The 16,905-nt window shown below is 52.5% G+C and overlaps 1 protein-coding gene across 1 annotated transcript in view; it reads left to right on the top strand.

Annotated features, from left to right (window-relative positions):
• Positions 1 to 16,905, top strand: part of LOC147662089 (uncharacterized) — a 138,208-nt gene that overhangs the window by 40,803 nt on the left and 80,500 nt on the right. The gene's annotated exons all lie outside the window — the stretch shown is intronic.

The following is a 16,905-nucleotide window of genomic DNA, read 5'->3' as shown; positions in this document are numbered from 1 at the left end:
GATGCCCTCCGGGCCATACAGATGAAGGAGAGCTCTGCACCCGGCCATCCGCCAACGTGCAAAGGCCCCTGGTTCCGAGCCGGGGCTAAATTCTGGGTTATCGATCAGGGGCGTGAACGGAGAGGGGAAGGTGGTAAGTGAGTGAGCCAAATTCGTGGCATCCCACACCCTCAAGAGGGCCCGTGTGATACAAGATGCATATAGATTGGAAGGGCGATGTATTCGTCGCAGAAATGGCACTTCTTGCAAGGTCCGACCCGCAACCGCCTGGTCCTGAAAGAGCCAGTGTTTGTCGGACTCCCATTTGCTCCACTCTACCAGATACCTTTGTTGGGCTGCTTGAAAATATTTGCGGAGGTCCGGTATTCCGAGCCCCCCTGCCTCGGGTGCCAGAGTGGCCAAGGTCCTCTTGAGTCTGGGTTTACGGCCCTGCCATATAAAGCGCGCAATGTCCGCCTGAATCTCAAGCAGCCATCCCTTTTGGGGCTGCAGTGGCAGGGCGCGGAATAGGTAAAGCGCCTGCGGCAAATTGGTCATTTTCACCGCGGCAATTCTCCCCAACTAGGATAATGTGCCCTTGCCCCAGCGGCGCAGTTCCTCCTTGATTTTAGAGCCTAAAGCGGTGTAGTTCGCAGCCACCATAGCAGGTAGTGTAGGCGCTAGAAGAATGCCCAGGTAAGGTACCAAATCTTTCGACCAATGCATGGGAAATCGCCTCTGCAAATTGGTTCTAGTGGCCACGGTGAGTGAGACGTCAAGGGCCGCCGATTTTCCCATATTCATCTTAAAGCCCGCAATGGCCGCAAAGGCTTCCATCTCGTGGATGCAAGCAGGGAGCGACCTCCCCGGATCCTCCAACGTCAGAATGATATCGTCTGCAAACAGACTGATAGTGTGGGTGTACTCCCCCATCTTCACTCCCAGGGCATTTGGATTTTGACAAATTCTTTGGGCCAGAGGTTCCATGTAAAGCGCGAATAAGAGGGGGGATAATGGGCACCCCTGTCTGGTACCCCTTTCGATCGCAAAGTGATGAGAACTGCAACCGTTAACCCGTACCACTGCTGATGGAGACTTATAGCAGTTAAACACCAGAGTGCGGAATTTCTCGCCAATGCCGACTTTCGCCAGAACTCTCTCTAGATATGGCCAGTGCACCCTGTCAAAGGCTTTCTCTGCGTTGACTGCTAGTAACATCCTTTCTCCGGGTATTCTGGAGGCCTTCTCCAGAACATGAATTACTCTCTTGGTGTTATCCACCGTCTGCCTCCCCGGAACGAATCCAGCCTGATCCCAGTCCACCAGACCCGGAAGATGAAGCGCTAAACGAGCCGCTAAGATCCCAGTGTACAACTTAAGGTCGACATTTAAGAGGGAGATATGCCTGTAAGAGCCACATTGAGTCCGGTCTTTCCCCGGCTTGGGGATAACCGAAACCGTTGCTCTAAGCAGATCCGGGGGAATAGCTCCAGGCTCAGAAAAGGAGTTAAATAGGCGCGTGAGAATCGGGGCCAGTGTGGGGCAGAAGGTCTTATAAAAGAGGGAGGTATAACCGTCGGGGCCCGAGGCTTTCCCGTGTTTAAGCCTGGAAATGGCTGTGATTACTTCCTCCACTCGAATATCCCTCTCAAGATATTCTGCCTGCTCCGGAGCAAGGGAGGGAAGGTCAACCGAGGACAGGTAGGTCTCCTCTGCCTGTGCTGACGGGGGTTTGCCCCTATAGAGGTCGGCATAAAATCGACGGAAGCCATCAGCTATTTGGTCATCTTTCGTCACCGACTCCCCAGAGGGCGTCGCTAGCTCCTTCACCAAGTGCTTCTGATGCTTTTCTCTAAGTTTGTGTGCCAGGAGTTTCCCACACCTGTCCCCACCAGTGTAATACGCATGTTTCAAGCGCAATGCAGCGTACTCCGCCCTGTCCGTGTCCAAGGCCGCTAAAAGCTTCCTCGCCGCCTTAAGCTGCTTCCAGATTCTGGGTACCCCCGTCCTCTGGTGAACCTGTTCCAGTTCTCGCACCTTGCCTGTGAGTTCCTCACGTTTCCGCTGAAGCTCCCGATTCTCAGCTGAGGAGATGGCAATAAATTCCCCTCGGAGCACCACCTTCAGCGCCGCCCATTGCGTTGCTAGAGAAGTGTCACCATTATCATTGTGCTCCTGGAATTCCCGAATCAAATCCTGAATCTGTTTTACCACTGTCTGTCTATGCAACAAGGTGTCCCTGAGGCGCCATACCCCACGCCTTGGCGATATCAGTGGCAATTGAAACTCTGCCGTAACAGGGGCGTGGTCTGATAGAGAAAGAACCCCTATCGTTGATGCTATTGCTAAATCGTGGAACGGCTTGGAGACCAGGAGATGATCGAGGCGAGCGTAGATCTTATGAGCGTGTGAATAATAGGAATAATCCCGGGTGGTGGGATGCAAGGAGCGCCAGAGGTCATGGAGATCCGAGTCCTCCAGCTGGCGTTTGCCTATCTGTGAGATCTCCCGAGTCTGCGGTCGCCGTTGTACGGACCTATCCAGGGAGGAGTCGAAGACCATATTCAGATCCCCCACTATGATGATGTGCCTATCTGGTGTGGCGGTGATATCCACCACCACCGAATGTAGGAAGTGTTCCTGGTGTTCATTGGGGCTATACATCGATCCTACAGTGAAAGTCAGTTCCCCGTGCTTGACCCTATAAGCTAGGAGCCTGCCCTTCTGCTCAGCAAACTTATGTAGAATCTCCCCCTTAAACTTGTGGGATATCAAAATTGCGACCCCAGCGGTCTTAGTGGTATTGCAGGAGAAGAACTGAGTGGGAAACTTATGGGAGCGCATCCTCTGACAGTCCCTGGCCAGTAGATGTGTCTCCTGTAGAAGACAAATATCTGCATGGGTATTTTCCAGTAAAGAAAGAACAGCCCTTCTTTTGATAGGATTATTTAACCCCTTTACGTTAAGGGTAACCACTGTGAGAGCTGTCATCTGTGTGGATTAGACCAAGGCAGACGCAATGTGACACGGCCCGAGAGGGGCAGGCATGGTGTAGACGATGTGTAGAAGCACAGCCAGGCTGTGATGAGTAGCACAGTTGCACTGGACGGACCCTGTGATTTCCTCCAAACCTCCCCCACCCAACTCCCCGACTGTCCAACCCTCCCCTCCCCCTCCCCCTCTCGACAACACCCTCCACTCCCCAACACACCCTTCATGCGATCAACCAAAGGACCTCTCCCCCCTCCCCCCAACAAACCCCCAAAAACCAAACAAGTACTAGTCCCAGTCATGCCCTCGGGCAAGTCTGTGGTGAGTTACCAATGTGGACGTCCAGCCACTTACTCCCTTCCCCACTTCCCCCCACCCCCCTGCCCTCCAAGACCCGAACCTGCTAATCCAGTAAGGCTGTGGTGTTCTCCCCCCGGAGCATCATTATGCTGTAAGAGCCCCGTCACCAGTAGCTGCGTTGCTCCTGGCAGCCTCGGAGACCACGTCCGCCATGTTGGCTCTAATGGTGGGCGAGTCTGGCCTCCTGGGGTTGGCCGTTCCCCGTCTCTGTGACACCCTCTGCCAGCTATTTCTGGGGCCGCGTCTCCCGCTCGGCGTGTTCGTGTCCTCCTCCTCCGCCGTGATCCCCAGGACCTCACAGGTGTCTTGTAGCAATCGAAGTTGGTGCATCGTGCCGTTCCATCTAAAGATGAGGCGGAATGGGTGGCCCCAGGCATATGGCGTTTCGTGCTCTCTTAAAAAGTCTGTGGCGATCTTAAAGGATTTCCGTTTTTGCAAAGTAATGGCGGACAGGTCTTGATATAGTCCCACAGAGTGGCCACAGAAAGTGAACCCAGATTGTTTCCGGGCTTCCGCCATGATGCGCTCTTTCAATGGGAAGTCCGGAAGGAAAGCCCAAATGTCGGGGGGGGGGGGTTGCCGATGCTCGCCGTGGTGGGCCCACCCGATGCGCCCTGTCGATCCTGACCGGGAATTCCGGTGGTTCTCCTAAGATCGCACGAAACAGGTCTTTCAGGTAGCCAGTCATATCTGTGCCTTCGTCCGAGGACGGAACCCCCCGGACTCGAATGCTGTTTCGCCGAGAGCGGTTCTCAAGATCTTCGTTATGCATCTGCAGATCTAGGTGCTGTTCTCTGAGGCGCAGCACCTCCTGTTGTAGCAGGGTCAGCTCCTCATCGATACGGTGGTTCGTACCCTCCACTGTGGCCACTCGTTCCCCGATCTCTTCCACTTCTATACGCACCTCCCGGACCTCGCCCGCCACATCCTGTTTCAATGTCTGAAAATCGTCTCCGAGGGTGCTAAACAGCGACTCAAGAAACGATCTGGTGACAGGTGGCTCTCCTCCAGTCGAACTCTGCGAGGCCCCGGCCGGACCAGCTGAAGTCGGCCCCCTATCTCCCCTCTGTTGGGATCTGCTGAGCATCTCCGGGAGAGTACGCTCTCCCCGCTTGTTGCCCTTGCCCGACACCATCTTGGGTTGAATGCGGGCCTGGTCACTTCTCTCGTGGTAAACAAGGGCCCATGGATCGCCACCAGCACTACACCAAGCACCCTCTGGGGCTAGTACTTCTGGGATCTTCACATGGGGGTCCCGGTGCGATAGCAATCGCAGGGTGTGCAATCCGCCTGAGGCCTCACTATCCTCCGTCTGTCGCGGCCCCCACTAGGCTAAGATACGATCACCTGTGCCTGTCCCCTCTTTCCATCACTGTTCGGGAAGCGTTATGGATTCCTCCGTGGATGCGCAGGACTCCCCAGCCGCCGCCGCTATCAGACGCCTCTCAGGGTGATTCCGCCATCTCTAGGCGTCGGCCAAATTCGTCGTGCGTCACAGTGCCAATGGCCGGGATCAGCTCTGGGCCCGACTATGCAGGGCAGGGCGTGGGTCCGCCGGGGACACCGGCGTCGCTGCGGTCCTCGGCGTGCAGGAAGTTGTGGAGTCCTGCCTCTGGAGAAGCCGAGGTAGGGAGGTACCGCACAAGGCCCCGGGTCCGCACCCACGTCTCTTCGATGCCTTCCCGAGTACGGCCAAATGGGTATGCCGGGACTCAGGCATCACACTCTGCTGCTCCTGCGGGGCTACTCGGGTCGTCTCTCCAAATTTCCATGACCCCCTGAACGAGGCGTTGCGGTGTCTCTACCGGCTGCTCATTCCAAGCGGCACTGGGCGCGGCGTGCGTCCGGCCGACGTGCTCTGGGGTCGGCTTCCTCCTCCTCGTGTCTCCTGGGTCGGACCTTCAACACCGTCCGACGGGCTGTCCTGAGGCTGAACGGAGGCTAGGACTCGACCAGCGTCGCCTCTGTAAGTTCCGCTATCTCTCCCTGTGCCGTTAAGCTCCGGTGGGGGGAGAAAAGAGCTCTATTTTAGGGCTCGGGCTTAGTCGGGCCGGGGAGCATTGAGAAGAAGCGTCCTCTCACTCCGCAATCTTGGCCACGCCCCCTATTTTGTAACTTTATATAGCCTATGTCCATCTGCACTCCCTGACGATTAAAACGATGTATCAGGTGTGTGGATTGGCGCTGTGGTTCCCGAGTTTACTCGCCTCAAAGGTTCAAAGTTCTTCCTTTATAATAGTAGTATAGATTTCATGAGTCATAGATTACATAATCTCATGGTTGTAGGTGACTTCAATATTCATCCTTGTGGTAACCCCTTATTGTCATGTATCTCCGAGTTAAGTTGCCCACTGATGCATGGATTTCACTTCGAGCACTCGGCTGAAGGGGATCGGTTAAATGACATGATTAATTAATTAGATTTGACATCTACCATGGCCATGACGGACCCATATACCCAATTTATGGTGCCCACGTTTAAGGGCCATGGGAAAGGGACTTTTATCGACTTTGTGTTAATTTCATTCCTAATGCAATAATTTGTACACTCCTTTTTAATCTATAAGAGCGAATTTAGCAATCATAACCTTTTATCACTACATTTAACTGGCCCCTGGGTAACAAAAATAGGAGAAAACCCTAAACTTGGTGTACTGAGCACAACTGATGGAAAACATAGATTAAGATGGTCGCAAGCAACTCCGGAGCTGCTTTTTAATAACATAAAAGCTGTATGTGCAGATGAAATAGTCCTCTGCACACAGGGGGGGCACCCATCTAGCAAGGTGTTAGCGTCCTTCCAGACCATCACAGAAAAGGTTACGGAGTTGCTGTCAGCACCAGCCAAGAAACAGATAAATGTGGGCCCTAGATGGTTTGATCAGCACTGTTCAAAAACAGCAAAAAGGCTGAGGGAAGACCTAGCCATCACCCTAGAGTGCAAGCTGATGTTATAGCATGTCGTAGGGATTATAAAGTAGCGCTAGCTAAACGTAAGGGAGCCTTGAGGGATAAGGCTTGGGATGAGCTATTGGATCCTGAAACTCTCAAGAATAGCTCAGTCATATGGAGGAGCTACGCGGGCATCCAAGATGGTCGCGTGAGCAGAGAGCTCCCGAGACCTGCGCCGCCCTTCTTTATCTATCCTACACCTATCCTGATCATTTCGACGGGCTTTTGAAGTGCTACTCTCACTGATGCTGACGATCCTTTTTTGGTCGAAATCGGACCTCGGGGACCATTTTTCTGTCGTCTTCAACTTTCTGGCCTGCCCACGGACGCAACCGGGGACTCGGCTGCCTACTATGGCTGAGCTGTAATGCAACAACAACGGCTGCCTGGCATCTGGCCCACCGTTGGTGTACCACTTTCACTTTCGGTTTCCGGCCTCATTGTCTCTGTCTCCTCCTACTCTGTCTTCGCCTGCTGCCCTCACAGTGCATACTTTCCATCCTTGGGCTGGCAAGGAGGCCCGCGGTATTCCCTCTTCGAACTACACTTCGGAGTTTCTGGATTTTTCTCCGTCCCACTGCCCCTGTTGGGTTCTCGGCCGCCACTGATTGCAACATGGCGACAAAACCTGAGGCCGAAAAACGCAGGAAGACTGTAACCCGGGGGGGGGTCGATCCAGTCCAATATGATCGAACGCTACACCCAGCCGAGAGGCTCCCCCGGTGTCACCAGCGTGGGCGCTGAAGGACCTCAAACGGACATGTCGTCTTCTTCTGAAGTATCGCTCCAAGACCTGTTGGCTGCCATCTCTGGACTTAAGGCCGATATGAGTCAGCAATACAAAGCCATCGTGTCCAAGATAGACACGGTGGCTGTGGATGTTACTCTTATTCGGGCCGATCTAGCCAAAACGAACGAGAGGGTGAAGGCACTAGACCTGAAGGCGTCGAGCCTGGTGACCGACATGGCGGAGGCGCAATCTGAGATTGGGAATCTGCGTGCCTCGCATGATCTGCTGCTTAAACGTATGGAGGACTACGACAACAGGGCCAGGCGGAACAACATACGCCTAGTTCGAGTGCCGGAAAGTGATGGTGCTGCCTCGATCGATTTATTGGTCGAAGAACTTATCGTTGCTAAACTTGCTCCGGTTGGACTCAGTAAGTTCTTTCCTGTAGAGCGCGCCTATCGTTTTCCAGGAGGACAAGTGAAACCAGGAGGCCCGCCGAGGCCTATCATTGCAAGGCTATTTCACTATCGAGATAGAGACGCTATCCTGCAGGCCGCCCGTAAACACGGCCCGTTGAAATATGACAATAACTCTATCTCCATCTATCCTGATTTCACTCCCCAAGTGCAACGACAACGATCTGGGTTTCTCGGAGTGAAGCGTCGCCTGAGAGACCGGGGACTGAAGTACGCCATGTTGTTTCCAGCCCGACTGCGGATTGAGTTTAGAGAACGTGCCTACTTTTTTGATCAGCCGGAGCGTGCGCTGACTGGCTGGACTCGTTGCCGACAGATGACTCTGAGAGCGGTGGCCCTGGTGGTGCGGAAGGTGGTGCAACGGCCCAGGAGTAATATGGGCCCCCGGAGGTCCGGATTGAGACTACGTACTGTACAGAGTAAATTAACTGTGTGCTCTATGTTTATGCCCGTGGCGGTGCGGGAACGGGTGATTTCTCCCTTCCTCCTCGGGGGGTTCTTTGTGTAGATCAGATGGGGCGACAGGCACACTGCAGTTGGGGGTGGCTTTTTAGTCAGCAGGGGTGCAGGGAGGGGGGTGTTGTAACGGGTTTCTGTTTGGGGGCTGGTTCCTGGGGACTTGGATGTGTTTCGTTGTGTTTGTTATGTTTCATTTTTCATGGTATTTCATTGATTGCAACTATTCCGAACTTGGGGTTGTGGAGGGGGATTGGGGTGGATTGCCTTTGCCGCAATGGGGGGGGTGAAATGCGGGTTCTTTCTTGGAACGTCAACGGGTTGGGTGACAGGATCAAGCGGGGCATTGTGTTACAATTTTTGAGGCGCCATGCCCCTGATGTTGTGTTCCTTCAGGAGACCAGCTCTCTGCTCGCCTAGCGCTGCACGCAACTATTTATTTATTTACAGCGCTGCACTGTCGCTCCATTGATTTTCTCACGCTGCACTGTCGATTAATTTATTTATTAATTTGAAGCGCGACCTCGCTGAGTAAATAACGGTGATTGCCGCTATACTGATACTTATTTGTGCGCTTTAGGCTCTTTCTCATTACACGCTGTGACCCTAGCCTTTGACCCTCCATTTTCTGTTGTTGTTTTCCCCTGGTCCGCCCCTCCTCCCGTCACCGCCTCCCAGCTGCTGCCCCTCCCACGCTCCGCCCCCTTTACCATCCATTTATGGCCAATGTCATAACGTGCAGCGTCCACGCGCAGCGACCGCGCCCCAGTCGCGCCGAAGGTGCGCCAAAGGTAAGCCCGTCTACGCCCGTCCGCGCCGAGCCCGCGCCCAGCGCCAGACCCCCTGGCCCTCGCATTGCCCAGCCCTCCCGCATTACCTACGATGCCTCCACCCTCCTAGCCCTTAACCCCGGCCGTCCCCCCAACTGCGTCCAAGCCGCTCCTGGACACACCCATGGACCTTTCTCATGCTACTCCTGCAGATTCATCGGCACCGTCAACATCTCCGCTACGATCACACCTCAGATTCCCGACCCCAACCACCTACAATGCATCTTGCTCAACACCCAATCGGTCCACAGGCACGCCATTGACCTATGGAATCTACTAGACACCATCTCTCCGGACGTCGCCTTCCTTACAGAAACATGCATGAACGCCTCCTCCGCCCCAGACATCACCATTGCCATCCCAGAAGATTATAAGATCATACGCAAGGACCGTACCGGCCTCACAGGAGGAGGAATCGCTATCGTCCATAAGAAATCCATCCACATCTCAACCAGCTCTGACATCAATCTCGCCAACTCTGAACACCTTCACTTCCAGATCCACATCGACCCCAAGACCACACTCAGAGGCACCCTCCTTTTCAGGCCACCAGGACCCCGCGCACAATTTAGTGAGGACATCACAGACTTCATCACCCCACACGCCCTCCCCTCCAAAGATTACATCCTTCTGGGAGACCTCAACTTTCACCTTGAAAAGAACAACGACCGCAACTCCACCACCCTTCTGGACAACCTCGCCAACCTCGGACTTAAACAACTGGTCACTTCCCCCACCCACATCGCAGGTCACACTCTCGACCCTATCTTCACCTCCAGCAATCATGTCTCCTTCAGCCACACTACGGCTCTCCTCTGGACTGACCACAGCTGCGTTCACTTTACCTACAACAAGCCCAAACCCAACAACCAACCCCAACCAACTCTGCAAAGAAACTGGAACAAAATCACCATCGACCAGATCTCCTCATCACTTCTTTCAAACCCCCCAGCCCACTCCTCAAACCCCGACCAAGCCGCCACCAACCTCACCCTTTGGCTTTCCAACAGCGCCGACATCCTAGCACCACTGAAAAAACGACAAAGCAAACTTGGCAGCAAGAAGGCATCATGGTTCAACGATGATCTTAAGAAATCCAAGAAACTCTGCCGCTCCCTTGAGAAGGCCTGGAAAAAAGACCCAACCACCAGCACCAAGGACGCCTTCAAAAACGCCACCCGCATACACCACCAACTGATCCGAAAAGCCAAGAAAACCACCTTCAAGGAACGACTAGATAACAACGCCCACAACAGCAAGGAACTTTTCAACATCGTCAAGGAATTTACCAATCCCTCGGCCAACTCTAACGACATCACCCCCTCTCAAGCACTCCCTAGCCTCATTCTTCCACAACAAAATTGCAGACATCCACAACAGCTTCGACAACCAACCCGAAGACCAACCCACCCAACCATCTACTGAACCTCCACCCCCCTCGAACATCCTTAATGACTGGAACCCAATCTCCACTGAGGACACCATCCGCCTGATGAACTCCATCCACTCAGGATCCCCCACAGACCCATGCCCTCACCACATCTTCAACAAAGCAGACTCCATCATAGCACCGCACCTCCGAGACGTCATCAACTGCTCCTTCAAATCCGCCACCTTCCCGGAAAGCTGGAAACACGCTGAACTCAGCGCCCTTCTGAAGAAACCCACAGCAGAACCCACCGAACTCAAAAATTACCGCCCCATCTCGCTCCTTCCATTCCCGGCCAAAGTCATCGAGAAAGCTGTCAACAACCAGCTCGCCGCCTTCCTCGAAGCCAACAAATCCCTCGACTCCTCACAGTCCGGCTTCCGAGCAAAACACAGCACTGAGACCGCCCTCATCGCAGCAACAGACGACATTAGAACTCTACTGGACAATGGAGACACAGTCACCCTCATCCTCCTCGACCTCTCAGCAGCCTTCGACACAGTCTGCCATAGCACCCTTCTACAGCGCCTCAGAAACATCGGAATCCAAGGAAAAGCTCTGGAATGGATCACCTCGTTCCTCACCGGAAGAACCCAGAGAGTCCGCCTTCCACCATTCAAGTCAGTGGCCACTGAAGTCATCTGCGGCGTACCACAAGGATCCTCACTCAGCCCCACCCTTTTCAACGTATACATGAGCCCCCTCGCGGCCATCGCCCGCCAACACAACCTCAACATCATCTCCTACGCGGATGACACTCAACTGATCCTATCACTCACCAATGACCCTAGCACCGCCAAAACGAACCTACACGAAGGAATGAAAGAAGTAGCCGAATGGATGAAACACAGCCGTCTGAAACTGAACTCAGATATAACAGAAGTCCTCATCTTAGGTACCTCCCCCTCCGCATGGGACGACTCTTGGTGGCCAGAAGCCCTTGGAAAAGCACCCATCCCGACAGACCATGCACGGAACCTGGGCGTCATCCTGGATTCCTCACTTTCAATGAACAGACAAGTCAACGCTGTCTCCTCATCCTGCTTCAACATTCTTCGCATGCTCAAAAAAACATTTCGTTGGATCCCCACCGAAACTAGGAAAACGGTCACCCACGCTCTGGTCACGAGCCGACTGGACTATGGAAACACCCTCTACGCCGGGACTACCGCTAAACTCCAGAAAAAACTCCAACGAATCCAAAACGCCTCAGCCAGGCTCATATTAGACATCCCGCGTAAAGAACATATCTCTGGTCACCTGAAAAACCTCCACTGGCTTCCCGTCAATAAGAGAATCACTTTCCGGCTCCTTACCCACGCACACAAAGCACTCTACGAAATCGGACCAGAATGCCTCAACACACGACTGTCCTTCTACGCCCCCTCCCGCCAGCTTCGATCTTCCAACCAAGCCCTTGCCAATGTACCTCGCATCAACAAGACCACCATGGGAGGTAGATCCTTCTCCTACCTGGCAGCTAAAACCTGGAACTCACTTCCCACCTACCTTCGCCTTACCCAGAACCACCTAGCATTCAGAAAGCAACTTAAAACGTGGATATTTGACAAGTGATTCCCTACCCCTCCTTAAGCGCCTTGAGACCCTCTGGGTATGTAGTGCGCTATATAAATTCTCTGACTTGACTTGACTTGACTAAACAGATTGTGCTGGTTGTTGTTTATATTCCCCTGGGGCTGCAGGCTACCACCTATGCTGATCTTGGCAGGACTCTTCTTGGCCTTCCTGATGGATTGTTAATCTTGGGCGGGGACTTCAACTCTGTTATGTCTGGTGAATGTGATCGGCTTCCCCCTAGAGTCCTGCTGCCGTCCCAGATGTGGCTCAATGAGATGGCTGATACTTTTGGCCTGGTGGATGTTTGGCGCTCACTACACCCTACACCCTACACTCCTGCAGTATACTTTTCACTCTGGTGCGCATGGCAGCCTCTCTCGTATCGATTATTTCTTTATGTTAGCTTCCACTCTGTCCACTGTCCGGGAGGTACGACATCTTCCCCGGGGTATCTCGGACCATTCCCCCTTGATGATTAAGATTTCTGTGGGTGGTCTACTTGGTAACAGGATCCCCCCGGTCCCTTCCTGGCATTTCCGAAGCCCCCGGCTCCGCTCAGATTTGGTGAAGGCAATTGATTGTTACTTTGATGAGAATGTGGACTCGGTCACCACCCCTACTGTTCTTTGGGAGGCCTTCAAGACGGTTATCAGGGGTTCCGCTCTATCACTCATTGCTGCTGAGCGTAGGGTAAAGAGGGAGGCTGTTCTGGCTCTTGAAACTGAGATCACTGCGCTTGAAAGTGAGTTGGGTGGGGATGACACGCCTGCATTGTTGCACACTTTGGAACTAAAACAAGCTGACTACAAAGCTTGTGTCACTGATGTCGGTAAATTGATGCGAGCGAATCAACTAGGCCGACTGTATGATGTGGGTGACAAAGCTAGCAAGCTCCTGGCATGGCTGGATAAGGCTGAACGAGCGAGTCGTGTTGTGCCTGTCATTGTTCGCGAATCCGGTGAGAGTGTCTCCGACCCTGGTGAAATTGTTGATTGCTTTGTGGACCACTTCCGGAAGGTTTATACGCCTGTTAGTGATCGAGATGAGGCTGATTCCAGGCTGCTACTGCGAGATATCGCCCTGCCTACTGTTTCAGATGAAGATGGTCTTGTTCTGGAGGCCTCTTTCACCGTTGATGAGATTGCCCTGGCTATCCGATCTTTACGCTCGGGAAAGGCGATGGGCCCAAATGGGCTGCCCATTGAACTTTACAAACTTTGTCCGGACAAGATGGCCGCCCATCTGCGCAACATGTTTCTCAAGGCGGTTGAGGCTGGAAGCCTCCCCCTCGAGCAGCGCCTAGCTACCATAGTGGTCATTTATAAGGATGGCAAGCCTCGTGACCGCTGCACCTCCTACCGCCCCATCTCTCTGCTGAACGCGGAACCCAAAATCCTGGTCAAGGTTCTGGCCAATCGGTTGCTGAAGGTGATTTGCGACTTGATCCATCCGGATCAATCCGGTTTCATCCCGCATAGGAACACGGCCCTTAACCTGCGTAGGCTCCACAGTGTTCTCGCGAGGGCTCCAATTCTCGCCGAGCCGGCAGTGGTCGCCTCCTTAGACGCCACTATGGCTTTCGACACGATCGAATGGCCCTATCTCTGGGCGGCTCTCGCTAAGTTTGGCTTTGGTCCTAACTTCATCGCATGGGTCAGGCTCCTTTACGAACGACCATTGGCTCAGGTTGTGGTAAATGGTAGATGCTCTGACCCCTTCCCCTTAGGCCGTGGCACTCGTCAGGGCTGTCCGCTCTCCCCGCTTCTATTCGCATTGGCGCTTGAGCCCCTTGCTGCGTGGCTTCGGTGGGAACCCTCTATCAAGGGGATCCGATGGTCTCCAGATCTTGAGGATCGTGTCTCCTTGTACGCGGATGACATCCTTCTTTATCTTACTTCCCCTCAAAAGTCGCTTAACGTCCTCTTCGACGTTCTTACGTCCTTTGGTAAGAACTCGGGATTAGTCATAAACTGGACCAAGTCCTGTGTTTACGTTATAGCCGGGGCGCTGCCGCCTCTGCCTCGCAGGTTTCCCATATTGGTAGCGACTGACGGCTTCAAGTATTTGGGGATCTATGTCTCTATGGTCTCTTCGGTCCGCTATGAGCGGAACTTGTATGCTCCGCTCCGCAGACTCAAGCAGGACGTGCGACGGTGGCGTGAATTGCCCCTATCCCCATTGGGCCGAGCAGCACTCTTTAAAATGATGTCGCTCCCCCGGTTTCTTTACGCCCTGCAGAATTTTTTCGATCCTGTCCCTGCTCGCTATTTCCGTGAGGTTGAGAGTTTACAGCGACAACTGATTTGGGATGGTCGTGCCCGTATTGCCTTGTCCAAGCTCACCCTCTCATGGTATGATGGTGGTATTGCGTTGCCGGATATTAGATGCTATTACTGGGCCTCACACCTGAGCGCTATCAACCATGCGACGTACGCTTCGGAACCTGCTCCCGCCTTTGCTCTGGATAAGCTATTATTGCCCGGTGGCAACTTTAATAGGGCTCTGTACTCAAAGTCACCCTTTCGACTCCTTACAGGCCCGACGAAGTGTGCAGTGCGGGCGTGGAGAGATGCTACTGTGGCCACGGGCTGGGGTGGTAGGCTGACGCGTATGACGCCATTGTATGACTCGGATCGGTTGGGTAATCTGTGGAAGACGAAAGGATTTGAGAAGTGGGACATGATTGGGATCAGTAAGGTGGAGGATCTGTGGGCACGGGGCACTGTGAAATCCTTTGAGGTATTGAAATTGGAATACCGGCTCGATTACAGGGAGCACTTCCGATATATGCAGGTTCGACATGCCCTGTCCTCCGTCTTTCCCTTTGGTACCGATATCCCGATCGTGTTTTAGACGGCCATGTCCCCGATAGCACTATTTCCCTAATATACAAAAAGCTTGTCAACAACAGGGCTGATCAACTTGAGAAACTTCGTGCTTCCTGGACGGCTGATGGGCTCGAACTCGATGATGAGGACTGGCAGTCAGCTGTATCCTCCCCTAAGGAGGTGGCTATCCCGGCTCGGCTTCGTTTTGTCCAGCTGAAGATCCTCCACCATGTGTATTTGACCGGAATGTGTCTGGTACAAATGGGTTTGGTTTCGGATGGGCGGTGCAGGCGTGGATGTGGTATGGATGGTACCTTCCTTCATGTTCTGTGGGAATGCCCGATGATTGCAGCCTTTTGGTCTAGAGTGCATGATGTTATGGGTCGTGTCACCGGGATCCCCCTCCTTCCCGAAGCACGACGTTGCCTGCTCAATGTGTGGGAACCGGCGGATTGCAATGCTGCCCAGACACTTTGGGTTACTCTGGGCAACATGGTCGCAAAGAGAGATATAGCGCAGCTCTGGGGCTCCCCTAGATTACCATTGCTCAGTGCCTGGAAAGAGAACATGGACTGGTGCATGTTCCGAGAAAAAACTGTGTATGAGGCGCGGGGGCGTCCCAAGAAATGGTCCAGGGTCTGGGCTCAATGGAATTCGTACCGCGGAGACATTTGCTCCCCTCCACTAGACTATGAGGTTCCTCTCCCCTCTTCTCCATGATTGACGTTCCTTCTCCAACTTCCAGTATAGCCTTTGCTTTCTCCCTCGTGCTCGCCCCCCCCCGCCATATGTGCTCCTTTATTTATTAGCGTTCTTCCCCTCTTCCCCCCCTCCTGCGACCCTTGCCATTATGATACCATGTGTTTGTGTGTTGTTGTTCTTTTCGACAAAATTATAAAATTAAACCTTTCCTATCCTATTTGATATGGTGCTATGTTCCATCCGACAATGTAGTCTCGAGAGATTGCTTTAACAACGTACTGTCTCCAAATTTACTTTTCAACCATCCGTTTATGTCATAGCGGCCGGCCCTGCGGGGTTGTAGGCAGACGCTGTGTTCTGTGCATTCATAAATAAAGGTTTAAAAAAAAAAAAAAAAAAAGAATAGCTCAAAGTTTTGGAGTTTACAAAAAAAAAACATTCCTTGTCCAGTAGGCAGGAGGAGGCCTTGAGTGTTATATATCCAAGGAGGAATGTGAGGCTCATTTTGAGCAGATGTATGCCTGCCCCTCTGAACAGAATGATAGGCTGGTACCCGGTCTCAATGTTGCTGAAGTGAAGTTTGGGATGGGTGAAATACTGGAAGGAATTGTAGGCCTAACAGCTGGTAAAGCCCCTGGTCCCGACGGGATCCCCCAGAACTTTTTAAGTCTGATCCCTCCTTCTGGGCGCCAATACTGGAATCTGTTTTTAATGCTGCGGCACAATGCGGATACCCACAGTCATGGGCGACTTTCACTATAGTCCCCGTTTTTAAAAAAGGGGACAAAAGCAGTCCGCACTGTTACAGACCTCACTGATAGAATCTATGGTGAAAGTAGTGGGAAAGTGTTACATTGTGCACTACATATGCTTGTTGCTGTAATATGCACATAATTATGTATTTCCTTGAACTGGAGTTCAGCACCTGCATGTGTCCCTGACATTCCAGATTCCAGGTTCTTTGAGAGACAGTTTATGTCTTGTCTCTTAACCTGAAGGTTGCTCTGTGCCTAACTCTGAATAAATCTTAATTTGTTTTTATTATACTCTCGCTTAAATCTTTACAAAATTGGCGACGAGGACTGAAGACCTTCTCTGCGGCTTTTTATGGCACAGGTCTTTCCTACAGCTACCGGACCCGTTTATTTTTGGAAAAGACGACGCTGCACAGTACCATCTTCTGGAGCCTTATTCTTCAATTTAGTACCTCTTACCTGGATTTTTGGAAAGTTATTTTCCTGGAAATTATTAATTTTAGGGCATTTCTGCATCCTGAGATTTTCAACAGACTTTTTGAAACTTTGATGATCTCCATGGTAGTGCGTGCATGTTGCTAACTTCACGCAACAACTCTCTCCCTCGATGTTCCCATATCTCTGTCACTTATCTCTACGCTGTTGTTTCTAAAGCTTTGTGGACTTGTTTCAACAACGTGAATAAGCTTCTGACGTTATTTCAGACGCCATATTGGATCTTTCACCGGCAGAAGTCAGAAAAATACTGTTCCATGTCGGAGATCTTAAAAACAATTGATTAAGGTATTTCAGTTCATTTTAAAAGGAAAGAGATGTTCTTTTACATAACTTTATACAGC

The sequence above is a fragment of the Lissotriton vulgaris genome, unplaced genomic scaffold (assembly GCF_964263255.1).
Source record: "Lissotriton vulgaris unplaced genomic scaffold, aLisVul1.2 SCAFFOLD_692, whole genome shotgun sequence".
NCBI lineage: Eukaryota > Metazoa > Chordata > Amphibia > Caudata > Salamandridae > Lissotriton > Lissotriton vulgaris.
The sequence above is the reverse complement of the archived record's forward strand: the minus strand, read 5'-3'. Positions and strand labels throughout refer to the sequence as shown.